The sequence below is a fragment of the Triticum urartu genome, chromosome 2 (genome assembly GCF_003073215.2).
Source record: "Triticum urartu cultivar G1812 chromosome 2, Tu2.1, whole genome shotgun sequence".
NCBI classification, from domain to species: Eukaryota; Viridiplantae; Streptophyta; class Magnoliopsida; order Poales; family Poaceae; genus Triticum; species Triticum urartu.
The window spans coordinates 576,470,499-576,485,552 of NC_053023.1; positions in this window are offsets into that span (position 1 = coordinate 576,470,499).

The following is a 15,054-nucleotide window of genomic DNA, read 5'->3' on the forward strand; positions in this document are numbered from 1 at the left end:
TTCTGAGGTGGAAAGTGCCATGAACCATAGGCATCGCCGGACAGTTCTTCGCGACGCTTGTTTCTCCCAAGAGGCATTGGATGCCTTCAATTCGGGAGATGCGTACCTCCGTGCCGCTCAAAATGGTCTAGCCAAACCCACAGAGCAATATGTAAAAGACATACGGGTAAGAAAATTTTGGTAATTATATATATACCAGTAGCCCCCGAGACTTGAAACAGTTAGAATAACTGATTTAAGGATCATTTGTTATGCAGGTTCTTACAGAAAAGAATACCCTACTGTCCCGGGAGCTGGAAGAGTGCAAAGCCCAACTTGAGGCCGCACTAGCCACGGCAGGGGAGCCCAAGGAGACCCCCTCTGGTAATATACGCTTCGAAAGATAAGTATTTTGCGAAGTGCGGTGTGGGTGCAAATCTGACAAATGAAATTGCAGATGGCGCTGGATTAAATCCGGAAGAGCAACAACTCCGACGCCAGCTGAAGGCTGGTGAGAGCGTGCTGACAAAGGTGAGGCGGGAGAAGAACGATCTCCAAGATGCCAACACCAAGCTGGGCGTTGAACTGAAGGATGTTCGTGCCCAGCTGTTGGACTCCGTGAAGAAGAAGCAGCGGCTTCGACACAGCATATATAGTAAGTGCTTAAATGAACTTTGAAAAAAGAGTTCGACGAGGAAGTCGACTAACAGAGTAATGTCTGTAGGTATGCTAACAGGTCGTCCTGTAGAGGAAATGCCCGGTTCTACGGGTGACCTTCTTCCCGAGCTCTCACAATTGCACGAGCGAGTTCGGCAGGTGATGCAAAGCGTCGCCCAGGCCTTGTGGCCATCCGTCTCCATGACCGAAGGCCTTGGAGAGCTTGTAGAGAAGCTGAAGGGAGCGCGGCGGCGCTTCCGATTGTGGAAGATGTCGGCCTGCCGTCAAGGCGCCAGGGAGGCCTGGGCCATGGTGAAGACGCGGTACACGAAGGCTGACCCAAACCACATGGCCGAGGTCGGACCCGTGGGGCCCGATGGGAAGGAGATCCCTGTGAGCTTAGTATACGGCCAAGTAGAATTGGCCGCAAAGTATTCCCAACAGGACTGTAAACTAGACAGCCTGTTAGATGGTATTGAAGAGGAATACAATCAGTCAGATTGACTATGTAATTATAATTGACATGTGTAATGCCCTCCAGCCGGATTGTAGATCGTTTGTCATGGCCGACCTTTTCGCTTCAACCTCGGGACCTGACGGTCCGGAGTGTGTCCGAATACCCTCGCGGTTATATAAGAACCGGGGTATGCATGGAGACCAGGCGTAGGGGTCATTAGTGCTTGAACAGACAAGTGCCCAACTAGTTATGTTATATTACATGGTTAGTAAGAAACATCTTCCAGGGAGAATAGTTCCGTTAGGGGTTCCTTTCCCTGGGAGGCATGCCCTAAAGTGCATGTCCATTCTGCGAAAAGAGACGCAGGAAAAACATCTAGGCGCGTATAGATAAATAAGTGAAAAAAAGATCATCTTTAGTTCACCGACTGAATATTCCCGTAAGAACGCTAGCTTTCGGATTCACCCAGTCTGAGGTACACATCCGGCTGACCCGGCAGTAACAATCGCAGAGGTGCTCCCTTTACCACCTAGCCGAACAATCGGGAACGTAGGGGTAAGCACAGGAGCCAGGCAACCCAACTTGGCCAAAACTTAAGTCATATCGATGCATATAATGGTGAATAAAAGGTACATGCGGAAGTGTGACACATGTGTTGGGCATGAATCCCGTATAAATAAGCTTCTGTTTAAAGAAGCCCCCAGGTTTAATGAGCGCGGATAGCACGTCACTTTATGAGACATGTAAGACAGAAAGTATATATAAAAAATGGACAGAGGAAGGAGACGAACACAGAGTCCGACGCTAGGCATAGAATCTTCGGAGACGGGCTGCGTTCCATGGGTTCGGCTCGAGTCGGTTATCCGATGCATCTCGCAGACGGTACGCTCCACCAGTTAGGACTTGGTCAATTATGAAGGGACCTTCCCACTTGGGCTTAAGTTTGTCCTTTTTCTTGTCCGGCAGGCGTAGAACTAATTCGCCAACGTTGTAAATTTTGGCCCGTACTTCTCTGCTTTGGTATCTTCGAGCCTGCTGTTGATAGAATGCGGAACGGGCTTTTGCCACGTCACACTCTTCCTCCAAGGCGTCCAAACTGTCCTGCCGATCGAGCTCGGCTTCTCTTTCTTCATACATGCACACTCGAGGTGAGTCATGAATTATGTCGCAGGGCAAAACTGCCTCTGCGCCGTACACCATGAAGAATGGTGTGTATCTGGTGGAGCGATTCAGCGTGGTCCGCAGCCCCCAGAGTACGGAGTCGAGCTCCTCTACCCAGTGCGTATTAGATTCCTTAAGGGACCGCACTAATCTGGGTTTGATGCCGCTCATGATAAGACCATTTGCACGTTCGACCTGGCCGTTAGTTTGTGGGTGATAGACGGAAGCATAATCGAGCTTGATGCCCATGTTTTTGCACCAGAGTTTTACCTCGTCGGCCGTAAAGTTCGTGCCGTTATCAGTGATGATGCTGTGGGGGACGCCGTAATGGTGTACAACCCTGGATATAAAGTCTATCACCGGTCCAGATTCGACCGTCTTAACAGGCTTGGCTTCTATCCATTTGGTGAACTTATCCACCATGACCAGTAAGTATTTTTTCTTGTGGGTTCCGCCTTTAAGGGGTCCAACCATGTCAAGCCCCCAGACCGCGAAGGGCCAAGTGATGGGGATAGTTTGGAGGGCGGTGGGTGGCATATGGCTTTGGTTTGCAAAAAGCTGGCAACTGACGCATCGTTGGACTAAGTCCTGGGCGTCTGCCCGGGCCGTCGGCCAATAGAAGCCTGTATGGAAGGCCTTGCTTACAAGGGACTGAGCTGCAGCGTGATGACCGCCGAGTCTAGCATGAATTTCAGCCAGGAGGTTCCGCCCTTCCTCTTCGGAGATGCACCTTTGAAGGACTCCGGTAGTGCTTTTCTTATAAAGCTCTCCCTCATGGACTTTATAGGCTTTAGATCGCCGCACTATGCAGAGTGCCTCATTTTTGTCCTCGGGGAGTTCCTGCCTAGTAAGGTAGGCGAGGAATGGTTCTGTCCACGGGGCGATGACAGCCATTATTACATGGGCTGAAGGTGTTATTTCATTGGCAGAGCCTCCAATTATGTCAGAGTGTTCGGTGTCGGGCAGTGCGGTTGGGTCCGGGCTGTTATTGCCGGGTTCCCCTTCCCATACTATGGATGGCTTGAACAGCCTTTCCAAGAAGATGTTGGGGGGGACTACATCGCGTTTTGTGCCGATGCGTGCCAGGACGTCTGCCGCCTGATTATTTTCCTAGGCTATATGGTGAAATTCGAGCCCTTCGAACCGAGCTGACATTTTTAGGACGGCGTTGCGATAAGCTGCCATTTTTGGATCCTTGGCATCAAAGTCTCCATTTATTTGGGATATTGCGAGGTTCGAGTCCCCGCGCACCTCTAGGCGTTGAATGCCCATGGATACTGCCATCCGGAGACCATGTAAAAGGGCCTCATATTCGGTTGCATTGTTGGAGTCTGTGTACATTATCTGGAGTACGTATTGAACTATGTCTCCTGTGGGGGATGTCAAAACGACACCAGCCCCTAGACCGGCCAACATTTTGGAGCCGTCGAAGTGCATGACCCAGTTTGAATATGTGTCGTACTCTTTAGGGAGTTCGGCCTCCGTCCATTCTGCGACGAAGTCGGCCAAAACTTGCGACTTGATAGCTCGCCATGGCTTGTAAGTTATGTCGAATGGGAGGAGCTCAATGGCCCATTTTGCAATCCGGCCCGTCACGTCGCGGTTGTTTATAATATCGTTAAGTGGCACTTCCGAGGCTACTGTTATTGAACACTCTTGAAAGTAGTGTCGCAGCTTCCGGGATGCCATAAATACCGCGTACGCAATCTTTTGATAATGCGGGTACCGTGACTTGCACGGAGTAAGGACAGTGGACACATAATAGACCGGCTTTTGAAGGGGGAATTTGTGTCCGTCCGTTTCTTGTTCGACGACGAGCACTGCTCTTACGACCTGATGGGTTGCTGTAATGTATAATAACATTGGTTCGCCAATGTTTGGCGCGGCCAGGACTGGGTTTGTTGCCAAGATGGCTTTTATTTCGTCGAGTCCGGCCGTGGCTGCATCCGTCCACTCGAAGTGTTCGGTGCGCCGAAGGAGGCGGTAAAGGGGTAGGGCCTTTTCTCCCAAGCAGGAGATAAAGTGGCTTAGAGCCGCCACGCATCCGGTTAATTTTTGTATTTGTTTGAGGTCCTTCGGGATATCCAATTGTGACAGAGCTCAGATCTTGGCTGGATTTGCTTCAATTCCTCTACCGGATACAATGAAGCCCAAGAGCTTTCCGGCTGGAACGCCAAAACGCATTTTTCCGGGTTGAGCTTGATGTCATATGTTTGGAGGTTATCGAATGTTAGCCTCAAGTCGTCTACTAGAGATTCGACCTGTCTTGTTTTAACGACCACATCATCTACGTATGCCTCCACTGTTTTGCCGATCTGATTTGCCAGACATGTCTGAATCATGCGCTGATATGTTGCGCCGGCATTTTTGAGCCCGAAGGGCATTGTGTTGAGTAGAATGGGCCGTATGGTGTGATGAATGCCGTTGCGGCTTGGTCTGACTCTGCCATCTTTATTTGATGGTAGCCGGAGTATGCGTCGAGGAAACACAACGAATCGTGTCCTGCGGTAGCATCGATAATTTGATCGATGCGGGGGAGAGGGAAGGGATCCTTTGGGCAAGCCTTGTTAAGGTCTTTAAAATCAACGCACAGGCGCCAGGATTTGTCCTTCTTTGGTACCATTACCAGGTTTGCTAGCTAGTCCGGATGTTTTATATCTTTGATGAATCCGGCCTCCATTAGCTTGGCTAGTTCCTCTCCCATGGCCTGTCTCTTAGGTTCGGAAAAACGCCGAAGAGCCTGTTTAACTGGCTTGAATCCTTTTTGGATATTTAAGCTGTGTTCGGCCAACCTGTGTGGGATTCCTGGCATGTCTGAAGGGTGCTAGGCGAAAATGTCCCAGTTCTCTCGTAGGAACTCTAGCAGTGCGGCGTCTACATCAGGGTTTAACTGTGCCCCAATGGAAGCTATTTTATTGGGGTCCATTGGATGGACCTAGAATTTGACTATTTCGTCCGCCGGTTTAAAGGAGGTGGACTTGGATCTTTTGTCGAGTATCACATCGTCCCTATTCACCATGGAGCGCAGTGCAGTTAGTTCCTCAGCCGCTAGGGCTTCGGATAGCGCCTCGAGGGCCAGTGCGGCTGTCTTGTTTTCAGCGCGGAGTGCTATGTCCGGATCACTAGCGAGAGTGATGATTCCGTTAGGCCCGGGCATCTTGAGCTTCATGTACCCGTAATGGGGTATTGCTTGGAATATTGTAAACGCTTCCCGCCCTAGCAGAAGGTGATATCCGCTACTGAACGGGGCCACTTGGAACGTGAACTCTTCGGACCTATAATTATCCGGCGTGCCGAACACCACATCTAGTGTAATTTTTCCTGTATAGCGCGCTTCCCGACTGGGGATTATTCCTCTAAAGGTTGTGCTCCTTCGCTCAATGCGTTTCCAGTCTATTTCCATTTTTTGAAGGGTTTCCTCATAAATGAGGTTCAATCCGCTGCCGCCATCCATGAGTACCTTGGTAAGACGAAAGCCGTCCACTATTGGACTGAGGACCAATGTGGCTGGTGCTCGGGCTGTTCAGAATTTAGGTTCATCACTGGCGTTAAAAGTAATAGCCATGTCACTCCATGGGTTTATTGTTGCTACTTGGTAGACTTCAGCAAGGCTGCGGAGTGTTCTTTTTCGCATATTATTTGATGCAAAAGTCTCGAAGACTGTTAATACCATACTGGTGTCTCTGGGGTGGCTTTCTGTGGCTTCTGGAATTAGAAGATCTTCGCCAATTTTTGCCACCTGCCGGAGGATCCAACATGCTCTAAGGCTGTGAGTTGGTGTGGCGCCCTCTACACTGTGAATTTTACAGGGTCCATTAAGCCATCCTTCCAGTACGGTTCTGTGCCCTGTAGAGGGCTTTTGCTTTTTGGTATTGAACCCGGGTGTCTGGCGATGATGCACCCTTTTATTTCGGACTGGGTTTGTATTCAGGGCCGGATTGTCCCAAAATTTTATTTCGGTTTTCCAGGCGCTTTCCATCGCACAGTACTTTCGTACTATGTGTTGGAAATATGCCCTAGAGGCAATAATAAATTGGTTATTACTATATTTCCTTGTTCATGATAATCGTTTATTATCCATGCTAGAATTGTATTGATAGGAAACTCAGATACATGTGTGGATACATAGACAACACCATGTCCCTAGTAAGCCTCTAGTTGACTAGCTCGTTGATCAATAGATGGTTACGGTTTCCTAACCATGGACATTGGATGTCGTTGATAACGGGATCAAATCATTAGGAGAATGATGTGATGGACAAGACCCAATCCTAAGCCTAGCACAAAGATCGTGTAGTTCGTATGCTAAAGCTTTTCTAATGTCAAGTATCATTTCCTTAGACCATGAGATTGTGCAACTCTCGGATACCGTAGGAGTGCTTTGGGTGTGCCAAATGTCATAACGTAACTGGGTGGCTATAAAGGTACACTACAGGTATCTCCGAAAGTGTCTGTTGGTTGGCACGAATCGAGACTGGGATTTGTCACTCCGTGTAAACGGAGAGGTATCTCTGGGACCACTCGGTAGGACATCATCATAATGTGCACAATGTGATCAAGGAGTTGATCACGGGATGATGTGTTACAGAACGAGTAAAGAGACTTGCCGGTAACGAGATTGAACAAGGTATCAGGGATACCGACGATCGAATCTCGGGCAAGTATCGCACCGATAGACAAAGGGAATTGTATACGGGATTGATTGAATCCGCGACATCGTGGTTCATCCGATGAGATCATCGTGGAACATGTGGGAGCCAACATGGGTATCCAGATCCCACTGTTGGTTATTGACCGAAGAGTTATCTCGGTCATGTCTGCATGGTTCCCGAATCCGTAGGGTCTACACACTTAAGGTTCGATGACGCTAGGGTTATAGGGAATAGATATACGTGGTTACCGAATGTTGTTCGGAGTCCCGTATGAGATCCCGGACGTCACAGGAGTTCCGGAATGGTCCGGAGGTAAAGATTTATATATGGGAAGTCCTGTTTTGGTCGCCGGAAAAGTTTCGGGTTTTATCGGTAATGTACCGGGACCACCGGAGGGTCCCGGTGGTCCACCAAGTGGGGCCACCAGCCCCAGAGGGCTGCATGGGCCAAGTGTGGGAGGGGATCATCCCCTGGTGGGCTGGTGCGCCCCCCCCACCAAGGCCCAAGGCGCAAGGGAGAGTGGAAGGGGGCAAACCCTAGGCTCAGATGGGCCTAGGGCCCACCTAGTGGTGCGCCCCTCTCTTTCCCCCTTGGCCGCCCCCCTAGATGGGATCTAGGGCTGGCCGCCACCCCTAGGGGTGGAAACCTAGGTGGGGGCGCAGGCCCTCCCCTCCCCCTATATATACTTGAGGTTTTGGGCTGCCATAGAGACGATTCAATCTCCTTCTTGGCGCAGCCCTACCCCTCTCCCTCCTCGTCTCTTGCGGTGCTTGGCGAAGCCCTGCTAGAGTACCACGCTCCTCCACCACCATCACGCCGTCGTGCTGCTGCTGGATGGAGTCTTCCCCAACCTCTCCTTCTCCCCTTGCTGTATCAAGGCGTAGGAGACGTCACCGGGCTGTACGTGTGTTGAACGCGGAGGTGCCGTCCGTTCGGCACTAGGATCATCAGTGATTTGGATCACGACAAGTACGACTCCATCAACCCCGTTCACTTGAATGCTTCCGCTTAGCGATCTACAAGGGTATGTAGATGCACTCTCCTTCCCTCGTTGCTAGATTACTACATAGATTGATCTTGGTGATGCGTAGAAAATTTTGAATTTCTGCTACGTTCCCCAACAGTGGCATCATGAGCTAGGTCTATGCGTAGTTTCTATGCACGAGTAGAACACAAAGCAGTTGTGGGCGTCGATTTTGTCAATTTACTTGCCGTTACTAGTCTTATCTTGATTCGGCGGCATCGTGGGATGAAGCGGCCCGGACCGACCTTACACGTACTCTTACGTGAGACTGGTTCCACCGACTGACATGCACTAGTTGCATAAGGTGGCTAGCGGGTGTCTGTCTCTCCCAGTTTAGTCGGATCGGATTTGATGAAAAGGGTCCTTATGAAGGGTAAATAGAAATTGGCATATCACGTTGTGGTTTTGGCATAGGTAAGAAACGTTCTTGCTAGAAACCTATAGCAGCCACGTAAAAACTTGCAACAACAATTAGAGGACGTCTAACTTGTTTTTGCAGCATATACCTTGTGATGTGATATGGCCAAAAGGATGTGATGAATGATATATGTGATGTATGAGATTGATCATGTTCTTGTAATAGGAATCACGACTTGCATGTCGATGAGTATGAAAACCGGCAGGAGCCATAGGAGTTGTCTTAATTTATTTATGACCTGCGTGTCAACATAAACGTCATGTAATTACTTTACTTTATTACTAAAGTGTTAGCCATAGTAGTAGAAGTAATAGATGACGAGACAACTTCAAGAATACATGATGATGGAGATCATGATGATGGAGATCATGGTGTCATGCCGGTGACAATGATGATCATGGAGCCCCGAAGATGGAGATCAAAAGGAGCAAAATGATATTGGCCATATCATGTCACTATTTGATTGCATGTGATGTTTATCATGTTTTACATCTTATTTGCTTAGAACGATGGTAGCTTAAATAAGATGATCCCTCTCTAAAATTTCAAGAAAAGTGTTCCCCCTAACTGTGCACCGTTGCGAAGGTTCGTCGTTTCGAAGCACCACGTGATGATCGGGTGTGATAGATTCTAACGTTGAATACAACGGGTGTTGACGAGCCTAGCATGTACAGACATGGCCTCGGGACACATGCGAAACACTTAGGTTGACTTGACGAGCCTAGCATGTACAGACATGGCCTCGGAACACGGAAGACCGAAAGGTCGAACATGAGTCGTATAGAAGATGCGATCAACATGAGATGTTCACCGTTGATGACTAGTCCGTCTCACGTGATGATCGGACACGGCCTAGTCGATTCGGATCATGTTTCACTTAGATGACTAGAGGGATGTCTATCTGAGTGGGAGTTCATTAAATAATTTGATTATATGAACTCAATTATCATGAACATAGTCTAAATTGTCTTCGCAAATATGTTGTAGATAAATAGCTCACATGTAGCTCCCTGTTTCAATACGTTCCTAGAGAAAGATTAAGTTGAAAGATATTGTAAGAAATGATGCGGACTAGGTCCGTAGTCCGAGGAGTGTCCTCACTGCTACGAAGAAGGATTACGTCTTTGATGCACCGCTCGATGTGCAAACCCCTACAACGTCGTCTGTGGATGTTGTGAACACCTGACAGACACATCCTGATGACTACTTGATAGTTTAGTGCACCATACTTTACGGCTTAGAATCGGGATTCGAATGACGTTTTGAATGCCATAAGACATATGAGATGTTCAAAGAGCTGAAATTGGGATTTCAGGCTCATGCCCGTATTGAGAGGTATGAGACCTCTGACAAGTTCTTTTGCCAACAAGATGGAGGAGAATAGCTCAGCTAATGAGCATGTGCTCAGAATGTCTAGGTGCTACAATCACTTAAATCAAGTGGGAGTTAAACTTCCAGATAAGATAGTGATTGATAGAGTTCTCTAGACACTATCACTAAGCTACTAGATCTTCGTGATGAACTATGACATGCAAGGGATGGAGTTGATCCCGGAGCTGTTCGCGGTGCTTAAGACCGCAAAAGGTAGAAATCAAAGAAGGAGCATCAAGTGTTGATGGTTTAACAAGACCACTGGTTTCAAGAAGGGCAAGGGCTAGAAGGGAAACTTCATGGATGGCAAACCAGTTGCCGCTCCAGTGAAGGAACCCAAGGTTGAACCCAAACCCGAGACTAAGTGCTTCTAGTGTAAGGGGAACGGTCACTGGTAGCGGAATTACCCCAAATGCATGCTAGATAAGAAGGCTGGCAACTTCAACAAAGTATATACGTGTTATTAATGTGTACCTCGTTAGTACTCCTGGTAGCACCTGGGTATTGGATACCAGTTCAGTTGCTATTACTGGTGACTTGAACCAATAGCTACGGACTAAATAGAGACTGGCTAAGGGCGAGGTGATGATGTGTGTTGGAAGTGTTTCCAAAGTTGATGAGATCACCATCGCACGCTCCATCTGCCTTCGGGATTAGTATTGAACCTAGATAAATGTTATCAGGTGTCTACGTTGAGCATGAATATGATTAGATCATGTTCATTGCAATACGGTTATTCATTTAAGTTAGAGAATACTGGTTATTCTGTTTACATGAATAATACCTTTCATGGTCATGCACCCTATGTGAATGGTTCATTGAATCTCGGTCGTGGTAATACACATGTTCACGCCAAAAGATGTAGAGTTAATAATGATAGTACCACTTTCTTATGGCACTGCTGCTTAGGTCATATTGGCGTAAGATGCATGAAGAAACTCCATTTTGATGGATGTTTGGAGTCACTTGATTTTGAATCGCTTGACACATGCGAGCCATGCCTCATGGGCAGGATGACTAAGACCCCGCTTTCAGGTACAATGAAACGAGCAAGTGACTTGTTGGAAATCATACATGCTGATGTGTGTGATCCAATGAGAATTGAAGTGTGCGGTGGATATCGCTATTTTCTCATCTTCACTGACGATTTGAGTAGATATAGGTATATTTACTTAATGAAGCACAAGTCTGAAACGTTTGAAAAGTTCAAGCGATTTCAGAGTGAAGTTAAGAATCATCATAACAAGAAGATCAAATTCCTACGATCTGATCAATGAGAATATCTGAGTTATATGTTTGGCAAACACTTAAGACATTGTGGAATTGTTTCACAGTTGAAGCCACCTGGAACACCACTGGGTTATGGTGTGTCTGGACGTCGTAATCAAACCTTATGAGATATGGTGCGATCGATGATGTCTCTTATCAATCTACCATTTTCATTTTGAGGTTATGCGTTAGAGACAGCTGCATTCACTTTAGATAGGACACCATCTAAGTCCGTTGAGACGACGTCGTATGAACATTGGTTTGGCAAGAAACCAAAGTTGTCGTTTCTTAATGTTTGGGGCTGCAATGCTTAAGGCTTCAGCCGGAGAAGCTCAAACCCAAAGCGGACAAACACATCTTCATAGGATACCCAAAGGTGACAGTTGGGTATGCCTTCTATCTCAGATCCGAGGGCAAATTGTTTGTCACTAAGAACGGGTCCTTTCTCGAGAAGGAGTTTCTCTCGAAAGAAATAGAACTTGATAAGGTTGTCGAACCTTCATTTCAACAAGAGAGTGATGCAACACAGAAAGATGTTTTCTGTGGAGCCTACATCTGTTGAATAGGAAGTTAATGATAGTGATCATGAAGCTTCGGATCAAGTTGCTATCGAACCTCGTAGGTCGACAAGGATATGTACTACTCCTAAGTGGTACGGTAATCCTATCTTAGATATCATGTTGTTAGACAACGATGAACCTACGAGCTATGGAGAAGCGATGGTGGGCCCGTATTCCGACAAATGGTTAGAAGCCATGAAATCCGAGATAGGATCCATATATCAGAACAAAGTATGGACTTTGGTGGACTTGCCCGTTGATCGGCAAGCCATTGAGATAAATGGATCTTTAAGAAGAAGACGGACGTGGGTGGTAATGTTACCGTCTATGAAGCTCGACTTGTGGGAAAGAGTCTTTTCACAAGTTCAAGGAGTTGACTACGATGAGAATTTCTCACCCGTAGCGATGCTTAAGTCCGTCGGAATCATGTTAGCATTAGATGTATTTTTCGATTATGAAATCTTACAGATGGATGTCAAAACAAGTTTTCTTACCAATTTTCGTAAGAAAAGTTGTATGTGATACAATAAAAGGTTTTGTCGATCCTAAGGATGCTAAAAGGTATGCTGGCTCCAGCAATCCTTCTATGGACTAGAGCAAGCATCTCGGAATCGGAATATATGTTTTGATGGAGTGATCAAAGCTTTTAGGTTTATACAATGTTTGTTAGAAACTTGTATTTACAAGAAAGTGAGTGGGAGCACTATAATATTTCTGATAAGTATATGTGGATGACATATTGTTGATCTGAAATAATGTAGAATTTCTGGAAAGCATAAACGGTTGTTTGAAGAGTGATTTTCAAAGGAAGACCTAGATAAAGCTGCTTACATATTGGGCATCAGGATCTATAGAAATAGATCAAGACGCCTGATGATACTTTCAAAGAACGCACACCTTGACATGTTTTTGAAGGAGTTCAAAATAGACCAGTCAAAGAAGGGGTTCTTACCTGAGTTGTAAGGTGTGAAGTTGAGTAAGACTCAAAGCTTGACCACGGCAGAAGAAAGAGGAAGGACGAAGGTCGTCCCCTATGCTCTTGTCATAGGCTCTATACGGTATGCCATGCTGAGTACCGCACCTGATGTGTGCCTTGCCACATGTCTGGCAAGAGGGTACAAATGTGGTCTAGGAGTAGATCACCAAATAGCGGTCAAAATTATCCTTAGAGGAATAAGGAAATGTTTCTCGGTTATGGAGGTGATAAAGAGTTCGACGTAAAGAGTTACGTCGATGCAAGCTTAACACCTATCCGGATAGCTCTGAGTAGAGATACCAGATACGTATAATGAAGCAATAATTTGGAATAGCTCCAAGTGGAACATGGTAGCAGCATCTACGATATAAAGTTTTGCGAAATACATAGGGATCTGAATATGGCAAGACCCGTTGACTACAACCTCTCTCACAGCATAACATGATCAAACCCAAAACTCTTTGAGTGTTTATCACATAGTGATGTGAACTAGATCATTGAGTCTATTAGACTCTTGGATGTTGGTCACATGGCGATGTGACCTGTGAGTGTTGATCACATGGCGATGTGAACTAGATTATTGACTCTAGTGCAAGTGGGAGACTGTTGGAAATATGCCCTAGAGGCAATAATAAATTGGTCATTATTATATTTCCTTGTTCATGATAATCGTTTATTATCCATGCTAGAATTGTATTGATAGGAAACTCAGATACATGTGTGGATACATAGACAACACCATGTCCCTAGTAAGCCTCTAGTTGACTAGCTCATTGATCAATAGATGGTTACGGTTTCCTAACCATGGACATTGGATGTCGTTGATAACGGGATCACATCATTAGGAGAATGATGTGATGGACAAGACCCAATCCTAAGCCTAGCACAAAGATCGTGTAGTTCGTATGCTAAAGCTTTTCTAATGTCAAGTATCATTTCCTTAGACCATGAGATTGTGCAACTCCCGGATACCGTAGGAGTGCTTTGGGTGTGCCAAATGTCACAACGTAACTGGGTGGCTATAAAGGTACACTACAGGTATCTCCGAAAGTGTCTGTTGGTTGGCACGAATCGAGACTGGGATTTGTCACTCCGTGTAAACGGAGAGGTATCTCTGGGCCCACTCGGTAGGAGATCATCATAATGTGCACAATGTGATCAAGGAGTTGATCACGGGATGATGTGTTACAGAACGAGTAAAGAGACTTGCCGGTAACGAGATTGAACAAGGTATCGGGATACCGACGATCGAATCTCGGGCAAGTATCGTACCGATAGACAAAGGGAATTGTATACGGGATTGATTGAATCCGCGACATCGTGGTTCATCCGATGAGATCATCGTGGAACATGTGGGAGCCAACATGGGTATCCAGATCCCGCTGTTGGTTATTGACCGGAGAGTTATCTCGGTCATGTCTGCATGGTTCCCGAACCCGTAGGGTCTACACACTTAAGGTTCGATGATGCTAGGGTTATAGGGAATAGATATACGTGGTTAACGAATGTTGTTCGGAGTCCCGGATGAGATCCTGGACGTCACGAGGAGTTCCGAAATGGTCTGGAGGTAAAGATTTATATATGGGAAGTCCTGTTTTGGTCGCCGGAAAAGTTTCGGGTTTTATCGGTAATGTACCAGGACCACCGGGTCCTGGTGGTCCACCAAGTGGGGCCACCAGCCCCAAAGGGCTGCATGGGCCAAGTGTGGGAGGGGACCAGCCCCTGGTGGGCTGGTGCGCCCCCCCACCAAGGCCCAAGGCGCAAGGGAGAGTGGAAGGGGGCAAACCCTAGGCTCAGATGGGCCTAGGGCCCACCTAGTGGTGCGCCCCCCTCTCTCCCCCCTTGGCCGCCCCCTAGATGGGATCTAGGGCTGGACGCCACCCCTAGGGGTGGAAACCTAGGTGGGGGCGCAGCCCCTCCCCTCCCCCTATATATACTTGAGGTTTTGGGCTGCCATAGAGACGATTCAATCTCCTTCTTGGCGCAGCCCTACCCCTCTCCCTCCTCGTCTCTTGCAGTGCTTGGCGAAGCCCTGCTGGAGTACCACGCTCCTCCACCACCACCACGCCGTCGTGCTACTGCTGGATGGAGTCTTACCCAACCTCTCCTTCTCCCCTTGCTGGATCAAGGCGTAGGAGACATCACCAGGCTGTACGTGTGTTGAACGCGGAGGTGCCGTCCGTTCAGCACTAGGATCATCGGTGATTTGGATCACGACGAGTACGACTCCATCAACCCCGTTCACTTGAACGCTTCCGCTTAGCGATCTACAAGGGTATGTAGATGCACTCTCCTTCCCTTGCTGCTAGATTACTACATAGATTGATCTTGGTGATGCGTAGAAAATTTTGAATTTCTGCTACGTTCCCCAACACTATGGACGCCAAGTCAGCGAAGCGTGTAATATCACGGCGACTTATGGCGTTGAGGATTCCCTTGTCCGTGCAATTATTGCAGAAGAATGAAATTGCGTCTTCCTCGCGGTAGTCCTTTATCCTGTTCATAACCAGGAGGAATCTGGCCTAGTAAT